This window comes from Schistocerca americana, chromosome 2 (assembly GCF_021461395.2).
Source record: "Schistocerca americana isolate TAMUIC-IGC-003095 chromosome 2, iqSchAmer2.1, whole genome shotgun sequence".
Taxonomy (NCBI): domain Eukaryota; kingdom Metazoa; phylum Arthropoda; class Insecta; order Orthoptera; family Acrididae; genus Schistocerca; species Schistocerca americana.
In genome coordinates this window covers 605566705-605580005 of record NC_060120.1, presented here as the reverse complement: position 1 = coordinate 605580005, position 13301 = coordinate 605566705, and positions in this window count along the sequence as shown.

Below are 13301 nucleotides of genomic sequence, written 5' to 3'. Positions count from 1 at the left end.
CGAGTCATAGGGCGTAAGGCAGGGCTCATACTTTGAAATGAGTTCATCCCTTTTAAACGTGTCAGGTAGCAAATAAAATCTGTGCGATATATATATATATATATATATATATATATATATATCACTTACTGATTCTACAAGCTGAGTAGAGAACATGTAGTAATCAAAAGCGTTCACCTGGCGACGACCCTTAATCACTTCCATAAAAGTATCCAAGAGCACTTTGCACACATTTCTTGATTTCGCCCACTCAAACACGTTGTAAGCAGTAAGATTCTTTTTTCACAGCGAATCAGTACTCTTCAAGGGTAATTGTTCTAACATATTGAGGAATTAAGAGCTCTAGAACATTTTTTGCTAATGCGTGGTACAGCTGTGTTCTTGAATAAGCAGAGTTGTGCAGTCACCATCCCCCTTTAACAGCGATAACTAAAGCATGACCATACTTTGCACAATACACTCATTACCACTCCTCAGATTCACTATTAGAATTAGGAATTATCTTATTCACAGACATCCTACACACATTTGAAGTTGAATAACTGAATGACGATGGATTGATAGTGATTATTCAGTTACGTACAGCTGGTGCTCCGAAATGGACAAAAAGAAGTCTATTGTACGCTTAGAATAAAGCATTCTTTACTTTCAAGCCTATGGGAGATTTCTGCATAGCATGGTATTCCGCACACACGTTATAGGATCTAAACAGGTCTGTACTGTAAGTCGTCACTAATCGCACATGTAGCAGACTAACCTCTTGCATGACGCTCTAACATACTCTTTTGTTTTTTCAACAAACCCAATTTTGCCAGTTTCAACAAACGGATCCGCCTCGTGGTGATCCTCCTCCTGCTCCAAAGTGTTAAACAGGTACGGTGCTTAGCAACAGCAACTGAAAAATGTGCTCAGACTAGAACAGTTGGCCCCTAAAATTAACTCCGAATGGATGTACTGTAGTATATACTGCACTTGCAATGACTTCTTAGTCAGGGGAAATTCGTATGATCTGGGTGGTGGTAGGTATATCTACGGTAGCTATGCATGAAATGCACTGACACAACACCAAATTGTCGGTCTGAATATATATAAGATACCGCTGTGTGTTGCTGGATTCACAACTATCAAACATAAGAAAAGGTTTTGTGGAAATGGTGAAATCGATCAAATAAAAAAGGAGGAAGTTCTTTTTGAAATTGTAATTATATCCCCTATTCATCAACAAATATGAGATACCAGGAGGTTTTTTTGCTATTAGGCAGTGAGAAAACGACGCCCATCTGGTGCGAGTGCGGACGTATCACCAATCACCAGACGTTTCTGGGAAGTAATCAGACTACTGTTCATGTAAGAAATTACGAATGCCCAGTCGTAACAGGAGGATACATCTGACGTGGCGAATTGTGATTTCAAAGCATTGAGGAGTATATTCGAACGTAAGTGGTGACAGATTCATTTCGTAAACACCTGCATAATATAGCAATGCGAGGATTCTGTAACTGTAAATATTTTGTACTGATTAATTCTGTTCACTGTCAAGTATGTATTTTCCACTGTGTAATGTCTTTGACCTATTGTAATGAAGTGGAAAGTTGTGTAAAATGTTTTCTCTTTACTATTTAAATTCTTTGTATTAATTGGAGGAAAATGTTGTATAATTATGTGACTTTTGTGTCGACATGTTAATGAATTTAAATATTAAAATTTTTTATAAGATGTTTGTTTACAACTATGTATAAGCTGGTTCACACGTAGGGACTTGCGTTGTATAAAATGAAAAGCAACAGTACTTCCCACTTGCAACGGAAGTGAGTTGGCGCGCGCCAAAATGTGATTGACGCGGGCTAAAATGTGGAATAGGAGTCAGTCGGCAGCTAGCTGCTGGACAAGTCTGGTCTGAGCAGCAAGTAAGTGAGCAGCGCAAGTGCCGATGGTAGCACCCAGTACCTGGATTAATGTGGAAAGGTCTCGGATGCGTGTGCGGCTATAAAATATTGCTCTATTAATGAAAAAGGCTCGAATGTTGGAAATACCGTCACCAAGAAGAAGATAATAGAGCAAATTACATTTGAGGAAAGACTAGGTAGCCACCATGTACTCGCCACCAATACTGAACTTTCACTTCAGTAAATCTAGCAGGTCGGAATTCTGTCAAGGTATGAACCAGTACATTCAAGTGTTGTTTAATTTGCAATAATAAGGCAAATTTTGTGAAACTTGTGTCCGATCCTTGATTTGGTTCCTCTCATGATACCTCTTAGGATCCGCTCCACATAAATACTGACATCCGAGTATCCTGTGTGTTAAAATCTAATGAAAATAAATTGTTGATTATTTGCACAATTCTGAATGCAAAAGGATGCCTAGAGATACTGTGGTTTCAATTGAAGTTAGGGGAGGAAGTTAGCGTTGCATTTAAGAAAACCTCCATAGTGATTGATTTGCTTTATTTCAAAGTGTTTGTGCTTTAAAGATAGCTGCATTAAATACTGTTAATGAAAATTACTGGTTGTATCAGTGGAAATAAGATAGCACGTTGTCTTGAGGTTAGTTAGAGTAAAATGCATTTAAAGTCATACTTAAGAACCTGTATAAAATATCACCGGCATTAACCGTTTTAATGTCCTGCAAGGAGAGTGAAATTTGTGGAAGAGTAATACCTAAATTTGTATCTTACAAATCGTCTCAGAAAAATGTGTTAATTTGCTTTAGAGTAATGGTCAATTTGAGAATCCCCACTTTAGTGTTGCTTAATATGAAGAAACATTCCTGAAAAATGAATTTACTAATTGCATTATGAAGTAATTCTAGAGTTGTGTGTACTTTGTGTAGTAAAAATTGCAAAGACAGTTAGAGTGTCTCCACCTAAGTCTTTGCCTATGAAAGATAAAGTTTTGCTTTTATTCATAAAAATAGAAACAAGACTGCTTCGCAGAGAGTATAAAAATCCTATTGCAAGTGACTTGTAACTATCTTTGTACTGTATGAAAAGTAACTATCGAAACAGGACTATGTCCATATCCAATTTTGAATTAGTAGTGTCTTTCACAACATTTGATGATGAGATAACCTATATGTGACAAAGTATTACTGCTGAGAAGAGATAAAGTGTCAATTGTTCCTGTGAGAGCTTGCACATACTATTTACAACCGCTGGCATTCACTATAGCACTTATCTGATTATAGTAGAGTTTCATTGCACTTCTCTGGGAAAGAAGTAGTGGTAGCTTTCCTTTACCAAAATTCAATACAGATTCCTTAAAAGTAATGTTTACATTACTATGCCTAATTAGGCTGGCGACCGTATTTTATTTTATTTAAGTAAACTTGGTTACTTAAGATATTTTCCAAATTTCAATCTTTAGCTTTCTGGTTTCTACTGTTATATTAAATTCAAGCTCGATAATCCAAACCTATTAGGCAACTCACGGTCAATTTACTCAAATCCTCCCAGAGGGTAACATTAACTGCGTCGTAATACCATAATTGGTAATACACTGTATGTTGATATAACACATGACGCAGTGTAGTGCTACAATTCAACTTGATCTGCTATGTAGTGCAAACAGGATGGACCATACGGCTGTAACAACATGGATATACAGAGAGTCCCCTCATTGGCTCTCCTAAGCATATCCTCACGTTTTCCTTGTTACACTATCGACTCCGACGTTGATTACACTATATCAGCAAATATTGGTGATCTCTTTCCAACTCTTTCGTCTGCGGGAGCGCCGTTGATTATCACATGTGCCGGCTGCCTGTGCTTTTACAACACTTGTTTCAGAGAGTCTTGGCAAGATGCAACACCTTCCGGACGCGCAGACTGGAAGACTGAAACGTCAAATAATTTCCTAGAACTGAGGAGAATCGAGACTCGTAGCTGGTGTGAGCTTGGGCATACCGTAATTTTGTCGGGTGTTCTAGACATACAAACGATAACTGCACTGCTTGTCTGAAATGTGTATATGTTGCAATGGAAAGTTACTGTGGCTTATGTTCTGGCATGTGAAGAGGATATGACTGTGTGTCCTGTCGCGAGGGAGGTATAGATTCAACACATCGATAGATCTAAGGGTATGAGGGAGATTATAAGTGGATAATCATGCGCGCTATAGATATTGGGATTCGTTCGAGTACCACAGCCGCCAAGAGGAGACATTTCCAGTACATCGCTCGGTGTGAGATTTCAGCAGAAAACTGGCGTTCTACGGATCGGAGCGTGGAATGTCAGATCCCTTAATCGGGCAGGTAGGTTAGAAAATTTAAAAAGGGAAATGGATAGGTTGAAGTTAGATATAGTGGGAATTAGTGAAGTTCGGTGGCAGGAGGAACAAGACTTCTGGTCAGGTGACTACAGGGTTATAAACATAAAATCAAATAGGGGTAATGCAGGAGTAGGTTTAATAATGAATAGGAAAATAGGAATGCGAGTAAGCTACTACAAACAGCATAGTGAACGCATTATTGTGGCCAGATAGATACGAAGCCCACGCCTACTACAGTAGTACAAGTTTATATGCCAACTAGCTCTGCAGATGACGAAGAAATTGAAGAAATGTATGATGAAATAAAAGAAATTATTCAGATTGTGAAGGGAGACGAAAATTTAATAGTCATGGGTGACTGGAATTCGAGTGTAGGAAAAGGGAGAGAAGGAAACATAGTAGGTGAATATGGATTGGGGGACAGAAATGAAAGAGGAAGCCGCCTGGTCGAATTTTGCACAGAGCACAACATAATCATAACTAACACTTGGTTTAAGAATCATGAAAGAAGGTTGTATACATGGAAGAACCCTGGCGATACTAAAAGGTATCAGATAGATTATATAATGGTAAGACAGAGATTTAGGAACCAGGTTTTAAATTGTAAGACATTTCCAGGGGCAGATGTGGACTCTGACCACAATCTATTGGTTATGACCTGTAGATTAAAACTGAAGAAACTGCAAAAAGGTGGGAATTTAAGGAGATGGGACCTGGATAAACTAAAAGAACCAGAGGTTGTACAGAGATTCAGGGAGAGCATAAGGGAGCAATTGACAGGAATGGGGGAAATAAATACAGTAGAAGAAGAATGGGTAGCTTTGAGAGATGAAGTAGTGAAGGCAGCAGAGGATCAAGTAGGTAAAAAGACGAGGGCTAGTAGAAATCCTTGGGTAACAGAAGAAATATTGAATTTAATTGATGAAAGGAGAAAATATAAAAATGCACTAAGTGAAACAGGCAAAAAGGAATACAAACGTCTCAAAAATGAGATCGACAGGAAGTGCAAAATGGCTAAGCAGGGATGGCTAGAGGACAAATGTAAGGATGTAGAGGCCTATCTCACTAGGGGTAAGATAGATACCGCCTACAGGAAAATTAAAGAGACCTTTGGAGATAAGAGAACGACTTGTATGAATATCAAGAGCTCAGATGGAAACCCAGTTCTAAGCAAAGAAGGGAAAGCAGAAAGGTGGAAGGAGTATATAGAGGGTCTATACAAGGGCGATGTACTTGAGGACAATATTATGGAAATGGAAGAGGATGTAGATGAAGATGAAATGGGAGATATGATACTGCGTGAAGAGTTTGACAGAGCACTGAAAGACCTGAGTCGAAACAAGGCCCCCGGAGTAGACAATATTCCATTGGAACTACTGACGGCCGTGGGAGAGCCAGTCCTGACAAAACTCTACCATCTGGTGAGCAAGATGTATGAAACAGGCGAAATACCCTCAGACTTCAAGAAGAATATAATAATTCCAATCCCAAAGAAAGCAGGTGTTGACAGATGTGAAAATTACCGAACTATCAGCTTAATAAGTCACAGCTGCAAAATACTAACACGAATTCTTTACAGACGAATGGAAAAACTAGTAGAAGCCAACCTCGGGGAAGATCAGTTTGGATTCCGTAGAAACACTGGAACACGTGAGGCAATACTGACCTTACGACTTATCTTAGAAGAAAGATTAAGGAAAGGCAAACCTACGTTTCTAGCATTTGTAGACTTAGAGAAAGCTTTTGACAATGTTGACTGGAATACTCTCTTTCAAATTCTAAAGGTGGCAGGGGTAAAATACAGGGAGCGAAAGGCTATTTACAATTTGTACAGAAACCAGATGGCAGTTATAAGAGTCGAGGGACATGAAAGGGAAGCAGTGGTTGGGAAGGGAGTAAGACAGGGTTGTAGCCTCTCCCCGATGTTGTTCAATCTGTATATTGAGCAAGCAGTAAAGGAAACAAAAGAAAAATTCGGAGTAGGTATTAAAATTCATGGAGAAGAAATAAAAACTTTGAGGTTCGCCGATGACATTGTAATTCTGTCAGAGACAGCAAAGGACTTGGAAGAGCAGTTGAATGGAATGGACAGTGTCCTGAAAGGAGGATATAAGATGAACATCAACAAAAGCAAAACAAGGATAATGGAATGTAGTCTAATTAAGTCGGGTGATGCTGAGGGAATTAGATTAGGAAATGAGGCACTTAAAGTAGTAAAGGAGTTTTGCTATTTGGGGAGCAAAATAACTGATGATGGTCGAAGTAGAGAGGATATAAAATGTAGGCTGGCAATGGCAAGGAAAGCGTTTCTGAAGAAGAGAAATTTGTTAACATCCAGTATAGATTTACGTGTCAGGAAGTCATTTCTGAAAGTATTCGTATGGAGTGTAGCCATGTATGGAAGTGAAACATGGACGATAAATAGTTTGGACAAGAAGAGAATAGAAGCTTTCGAAATGTGGTGCTACAGAAGAATGCTGAAGATTAGATGGGTAGATCACATAACTAATGAGGAAGTATTGAATAGGATTGGGGAGAAGAGAAGTTTGTGGCACAACTTGACCAGAAGAAGGGATCGGTTGGTAGGACATGTTCTGAGGCATCAAGGGATCACCAATTTAGTATTGGAGGGCAGCGTGGAGGGTAAAAATCGTAGAGGGAGACCAAGAGATGAATACACTAAGCAGATTCAGAAGGATGTAGGTTGCAGTAGGTACTGGGAGATGAAAAAGCTTGCACAGGATAGAGTAGCATGGAGAGCTGCATCAAACCAGTCTCAGGACTGAAGACCACAACAACAACAACAACACTGATAATTATATGTGCCTGGTTCCCACTACTCTTGTGAGTCTTAAGATGGCCACAGAAAGCATAACAGCAAGAAATCAGGCCGGCCCAGAAACAATATCTCAGTGGACGCCTTTGTTCCGGGCTGGGGCTTGCCCATTACTTACACACTAGTTTGGAGAGACTGAGGAAGCTTCTGGTCCGCTGTGGCTCATTACGATTTGGCTTCTGGGACCTCCTTGAGGGGTGAATAGTGAACTAATACCCAGTTTGCATTGAGTCGCTTTCGGGACCACGTGTGTAGCTTGTGCACTCCATGGGAATTTGAGAAGATTCAATATGACGAGTGTTTATGGTAGGAATATTGATAGTATTCGAACTCCTACCACTCTGCTTCTCCTGGGGTGGGGACACACTACAGCCGACAGGGCTCTCCCTGGCGACATGCACTTCCGCAGATGGGGTCATGCGCCTCATTTATGACGATAGTTTCCTCTGGTCTCTGAGTGCTGGTGCTGTACTGCAGCACGGTGCCTGTGGGCATACGCAAGGTACATGGGATTTAAGAGTGTTTTCAACGATCTCAGTCATCTGGTCGTGAATGGACTGTGTCTCATAATACATCGCAGCAGTATTTTATGTTGTTATTATCCTATAATGCCGTAGACCGTTTCCTCCCTCCTTCTTCGTCCTGGTGTAGCTGAGAGAACTTAGAAATTCTATAGCACTTTTAAAAAAGAAAATACGCCTAGAAGACATGTAGTGGTTGGGAACTACATACCCGTGACGGAATAAATTCACGTTGAAATTTGAAATTCCAACTATCATTTCATACATCACCGCTTCCAATCGAGACATAAAATAACAATAGGGTTGGATTATTTAGCGGATTTTCCCATCAAAAAGGATAACACTGTTGTTTATGCACTCAAACTATTGTGCAGTGTCGGTCTTTTTTTTATTTCGAGTAGTTTTGAACTGTATGTGTTTGAAGCAAATTGTGTAAATGCCTATATTAATGATTTAATTAATATTTCCTGTGGCACATATGAAGCAGCATTTGTGAGATCTTCAAGATATGATATTCTGCACCAGATTTAGTAACTCCTGGAGCAGATCGTGAGGTGTACTGTAAGAAAAGTGCGCCAGGAACACTGGGGCAGTTTAGAGTCCATGGTGGAATGAAATATATCATGCTGGTTTCTATATCATCTGCAAAGCAAACCACAGCTCTCTCTCTCTCTCTCTCTCTCTCTCTCTCTCTCTCTCTCACACACACACACACACTTTATGCAACGATATCTTTTTTAAAAGCGTATTGGGAGTCAGCCTGCTACTAGTTTCGTGACATCGTCGATTTGTTTGTATGCAATAGCTAACATCTCCGCCTTATATCTGCTACATCACGATGATGTGACTGGAAATTAATTATTTATTAACTTCAGCAATATTTCTGGTTCAAATGGTGCAAATGACTCTAAGCACTATGGGACTTAACATCTGAGGTCATCAGCCCCCTAGACTTAGAGCTACTTAAACCTAACTAACCTAAGGACATCACACACATCCATGCCCGAGGCAGGATTTGAACCTGCGACAATAGTAGCCTCGTGGTTCCAGACTGAAGCGCCTAGAACCGCTCAGCCACAGCGACTGGCCAATAGTTCTGGATCGATTCCCCGTCACGTATTTGCTTTGGAAGAAAGGCGTCATTCATGCACAGGTATCCGACAAGTTGGTTCCTACATACATATCACTTGAGATGGCGGTGGACGCTGACGGGAAGTGTGCTTTTGTTCGAGGAGGGCTTAGCTCGCTGCTGCTTGTAACGGCGATTCGAATCCTCCAGCGCTGCACCGCCTACGCAGTGAGGCAGCCGACAGCCATCGTGGGCCGCGGGGTGTGCGGCTGGGGCAGCCTGCGCAGGTGGCGGGACACGACTTTGTTTTCCAGATACGTTTAAGCGATTTGTGACGGTGTAATTACGTGTTTCTCTACGCGATCGGAATGAAAAAAGCGCCGCAACTGCTTAAATATTCCACACACTGCAATCGATTTCCTGACAAACTCTTTAAATAAACTGTATTCCAAACACCACCTTGTAACCCATAAATTGTTTAAATAAACAGTATTCCACACATTGCCTAACTTGTTTAAACAATATTCCATACACTATGATCGATCAGTCAGTATTTCCAGAAGTGGGAGGGGCAAGCAAAACTGAAGGATATAGATATAATTGATTAATTAATTAGTCCATAAATTTGATACACTGGTATGGGGGAGTATTCGAATGACATGAAGTAGCTCATGAATTCCAAAACTGGTACAACTAAGCTATTTTCTGCCAATTTTTTCAATAAATTTAATTAATTAGTCAATTAATTTGATATCACAAGTGGTGTCAGGTTTCTGAGAGAGTAGGGAGGGTATGGGGGTGATGTGGGAAACCACAATGGCCGGCTAAGGATGGATTTTCGCCAGGGGGTCATAATTCCTTTAGCAGAACAATAGATTAAGGACTTGTCAATCGAAAGAGAACAGTAGGTTTGTCCCTGGATGTATATGTGCCCCTGAATGTAGGCAACCCGTGCTAAAAAATTGCGCTGATGTCCGTTATGTCCACCTACTAATGTCCACTGATCTGGAAGTGATCTTCTGCAGCTCGAACACATGTGTGTGCTGTTAAAACAAATTTTCCTCTACTGGAAAAGTTGTATTAGAAACAGCAGTATTAGGAGAGAGTGGGGGAAATACACGCACCTAAGGAAAAATCGATGTGAACCATTCGTTACGTCATTAAAACCTACGAAAATAAGTACATACCATACACTGGACATTTCTCCACATATTCCAATCGTCTGTAAATAGTTATAAACAGTACCTTAATTCTGAACATTAAAATAAAAAAAGTGCAAATGCGTGGTACTCCGCACCCCTGAGGGTAATGACACGCAAAGTACTGGGTAATAACACGTAAAACAAACAAACCATAAAAATGTACAATAATTGCTATTTTTATTTGCTTATTAGTTACTACAAATAGTAAACAGTATACTTAAGAACGAAGTAATGTAATTCTACAAACATCTCTTATAATTTTCGTTTTTTACATTTTTATTGATGTGAAAAGAGTTCATTTTCTCATACAGCAAAGATCGCACTTGTAACCTTTCGGAGTGTTCCAGCCACTACATTCTTCATGACTCCATCTGCTACAAGAAATACATCGGTACCATAGTTCTCCATCTTTCCCAAACTCTCCACAAACTAAACAGACATCTTCTGAAATCGCCAATGGATCAATATCATCCATTTCATCGTCATCACAAATGTTCTGCAAGTCCAGATTTAGGTCATGCTACTTTCACTTTCTTGGTGGTGTTTCTTCTTATATAATGTCTGTTTCTTCTTTGAGACTTTTTTAAGTTGCAGATTTCTGCACTTATCTGCTTTATCCTTAAGATTTCTTTTCTTGTTTCCTTCAGCTTTCTTTTTCATGGCTTCTTTTTGTTTCTTTATTGATAACTCCGTTAGCAGTTTATTCTTCTCTGGAGTTGCTGTAAGGATCACTGACTTTCCCTTAGGCTTTCCTTTTGCTTGTTTCGTCTTAGGAAGAACTTGTTTTTGTTTTGGAACAGGAGATATGTCAAATACACTAACGTGCTTGACACATGCACTTTTAGTTGATGTTATTGTGACCTCTTCTAGGCCTACTAGAAGTGGAATATCTTCTGCTGAAGATTCAGGAATCTGTTCTTGACTCCTTTTGGGGATATGTGGCTCGTTTGTAGATGCAACCACTTCATTTCCATTTGTTGCATTCGGAACCTCTTCATCTTCAAGGACAACATCTCTGAAGATCTCACATTGTTGTAAGTCGTCATGCTGAAATTTGTTTGGACTGAAAGGGCAAATCCCACATGCCTTAAACCCTGACTGCCCTTTGTCCATGGTAGCGACCTTAATATATGCCTTATTAAAAAGTTCTGCTAACTCATATGGTGCAATTTTTTGATAACCTGTGACTTCATATACATGTCACATTCACGACTGAAGGCTGATTTCAAAGAGGAAAAGAATGTAACATCTAGTGGTTGAAGCTTGTGAGAAGTGTGTGGAGGTATGGTTACCATGACAATAGAATTTTTTTACAAAATTCAAAAATATCAAGTGAAATATGGCTACTGTGATTATCTAAAATCAGCAGCACAGGGTCATCAATAGTTGATTTTACATTGTTCTGAAAATGTTGGATCCATTCGAAAAATAATGACTCATTGGACCAGCCATTGACGGAACAACCATGTATTGCTCCAACTGGTCCACCTTTACTTAAGAGATTTGACATCCTCTTCCTGGGGAAGAGAAACATAGGGGGGATGTAGGTACCAGCAGCACTGAAACAACATATCACAGTCACGTTTTTCCCCCTTTCCCAAGACGTGGCCCCACCTATTTGTTTAACACCTTTAGGAGCCAAAATTCTGTCGGGCTTTTGTACAGTATTTATGCCCGTTTCATCGACATTGAACACTCGCCCCTCTTTAAATTTATATTTTTCAAAGACACGTTCTAAATTTTTAAAATATGCATTAACCTCTTCTTCATTAAATGCCTGTATTCTGTTAATGCTAGTTGCTTCAGGTTTTCTCATGCTAATACTTGGGTTTCTTTTTAAAAATAGAGCTAGCCAATCCTTTCCAGCTAACCTAGATGATTTATCAAAATTGTTTGCAATGTTGTTATCCTCTACATACTCAAATGCAATCTTTCGCAGCTGGATGCATGTAATGCCATAGAACAGCTTGGCCATTGTAATAACATGATCCCTAATCTCAGTTTCCTGTTCTGTCGAAAATGTTGGGTTTCTTCCAAGTTTTGGACCCTCGGTATTTTTAACCTTCATTCTCGTTCGCAGTGTAGCTTTACGAATCCCGAAAGCTCTTGATACTTCTCTTATTTTTCTTCCAGATTTGATGGCATCAAGAGCCTTACAAAGTTCCTCTTGCGGCCATTTTGCTTTATGGGTTTTTCTTTTATAATATCTACCCATGTGAAATTAAAAAAAAAAAACCTCGTTAGTATTGAAAATATAACTTGCAAGGGGGAATACCACGCACTTCAACAGCTGCGTGGCATTACCCCACCGTAAGTTCGATGACTAATCTAAGCATAACTCGGCACCTAATTCAAATAGCGGGACAAATCTACGATTAAATTAAAGGTTTCATCTAGGGTTAGTAGTTAATACGCAAGAATTGCATTAAAGCAACTTATAGTAGCACCTACCTTGCTAAATACAGCTGACCAAAATTACATGACACACGCCGAAAATAAACAATACTTCACTGGTCCAACAATGCCACTGGAAAATGGCTGGCGTAAGCTGCGTAGTAGTTGTTACTCCTGTCGGCAGGGTGTAGCACCAACTGGGAACAGCTTGCGCCATTCAAAGTGCATGAATCAGCCTCCGTGGGATTACCCACATGCGTGTAATTCCCCCACCTTCCCCTGTATGAGTCCATCGGGTGCAACAAATGTTAACGTATAGCTGAGCTAGTAAATGATAGTTTGTAAGTGAAGACTTCCACATATTGTTACTCATCCGATAAAACAACGCTTCCAAGTCCGTATTAATCTGAAGTTACAATTTTGACACCCACACACAATCACAGTCACTCGTCACAGCCAGCTTATGGTAATTAACCGAACCTGTTGGCAATATGCTCGATCTAATGTGATCCATATCGGTCTCTTTGAACGCTCATTTGTCGCTCCCGACTTGTACAATATGCTATGCGGATTTTGGTTATTCAGAAGTCACAGTTTACACATAAAAATCATTACTTCGCGTTTTCGCCTTTCTCACGCGTACGTGTTCACATTGCGGCACTCCACGGTCGAATTTAACTCATAATTTCGCAAATTTTCACAGCTACTCAGAGCTCTTTACACAAGCGTCCATACCTAATGATGGCTGCGCTCCTAACTTTAGAAAGCAGTTATTTAGGCCACAAAATACATGCGAGCGTATTGTCCTCTGATGGGCTGATACACATCATAGCTTATCCGCTATTGGTATTACCGCTTAGCTCCCGCTTCTATATTTGACCAGTCACAACGTTATAATTTTTATGAACTATTTATTAAACGAGCAAATTATCAAAATAACTCCCTCTTTAAACAACAGAATTATCGTGAAGTATCATAAACTGGCTAACAGCATTTTACAAATTCCCCTGA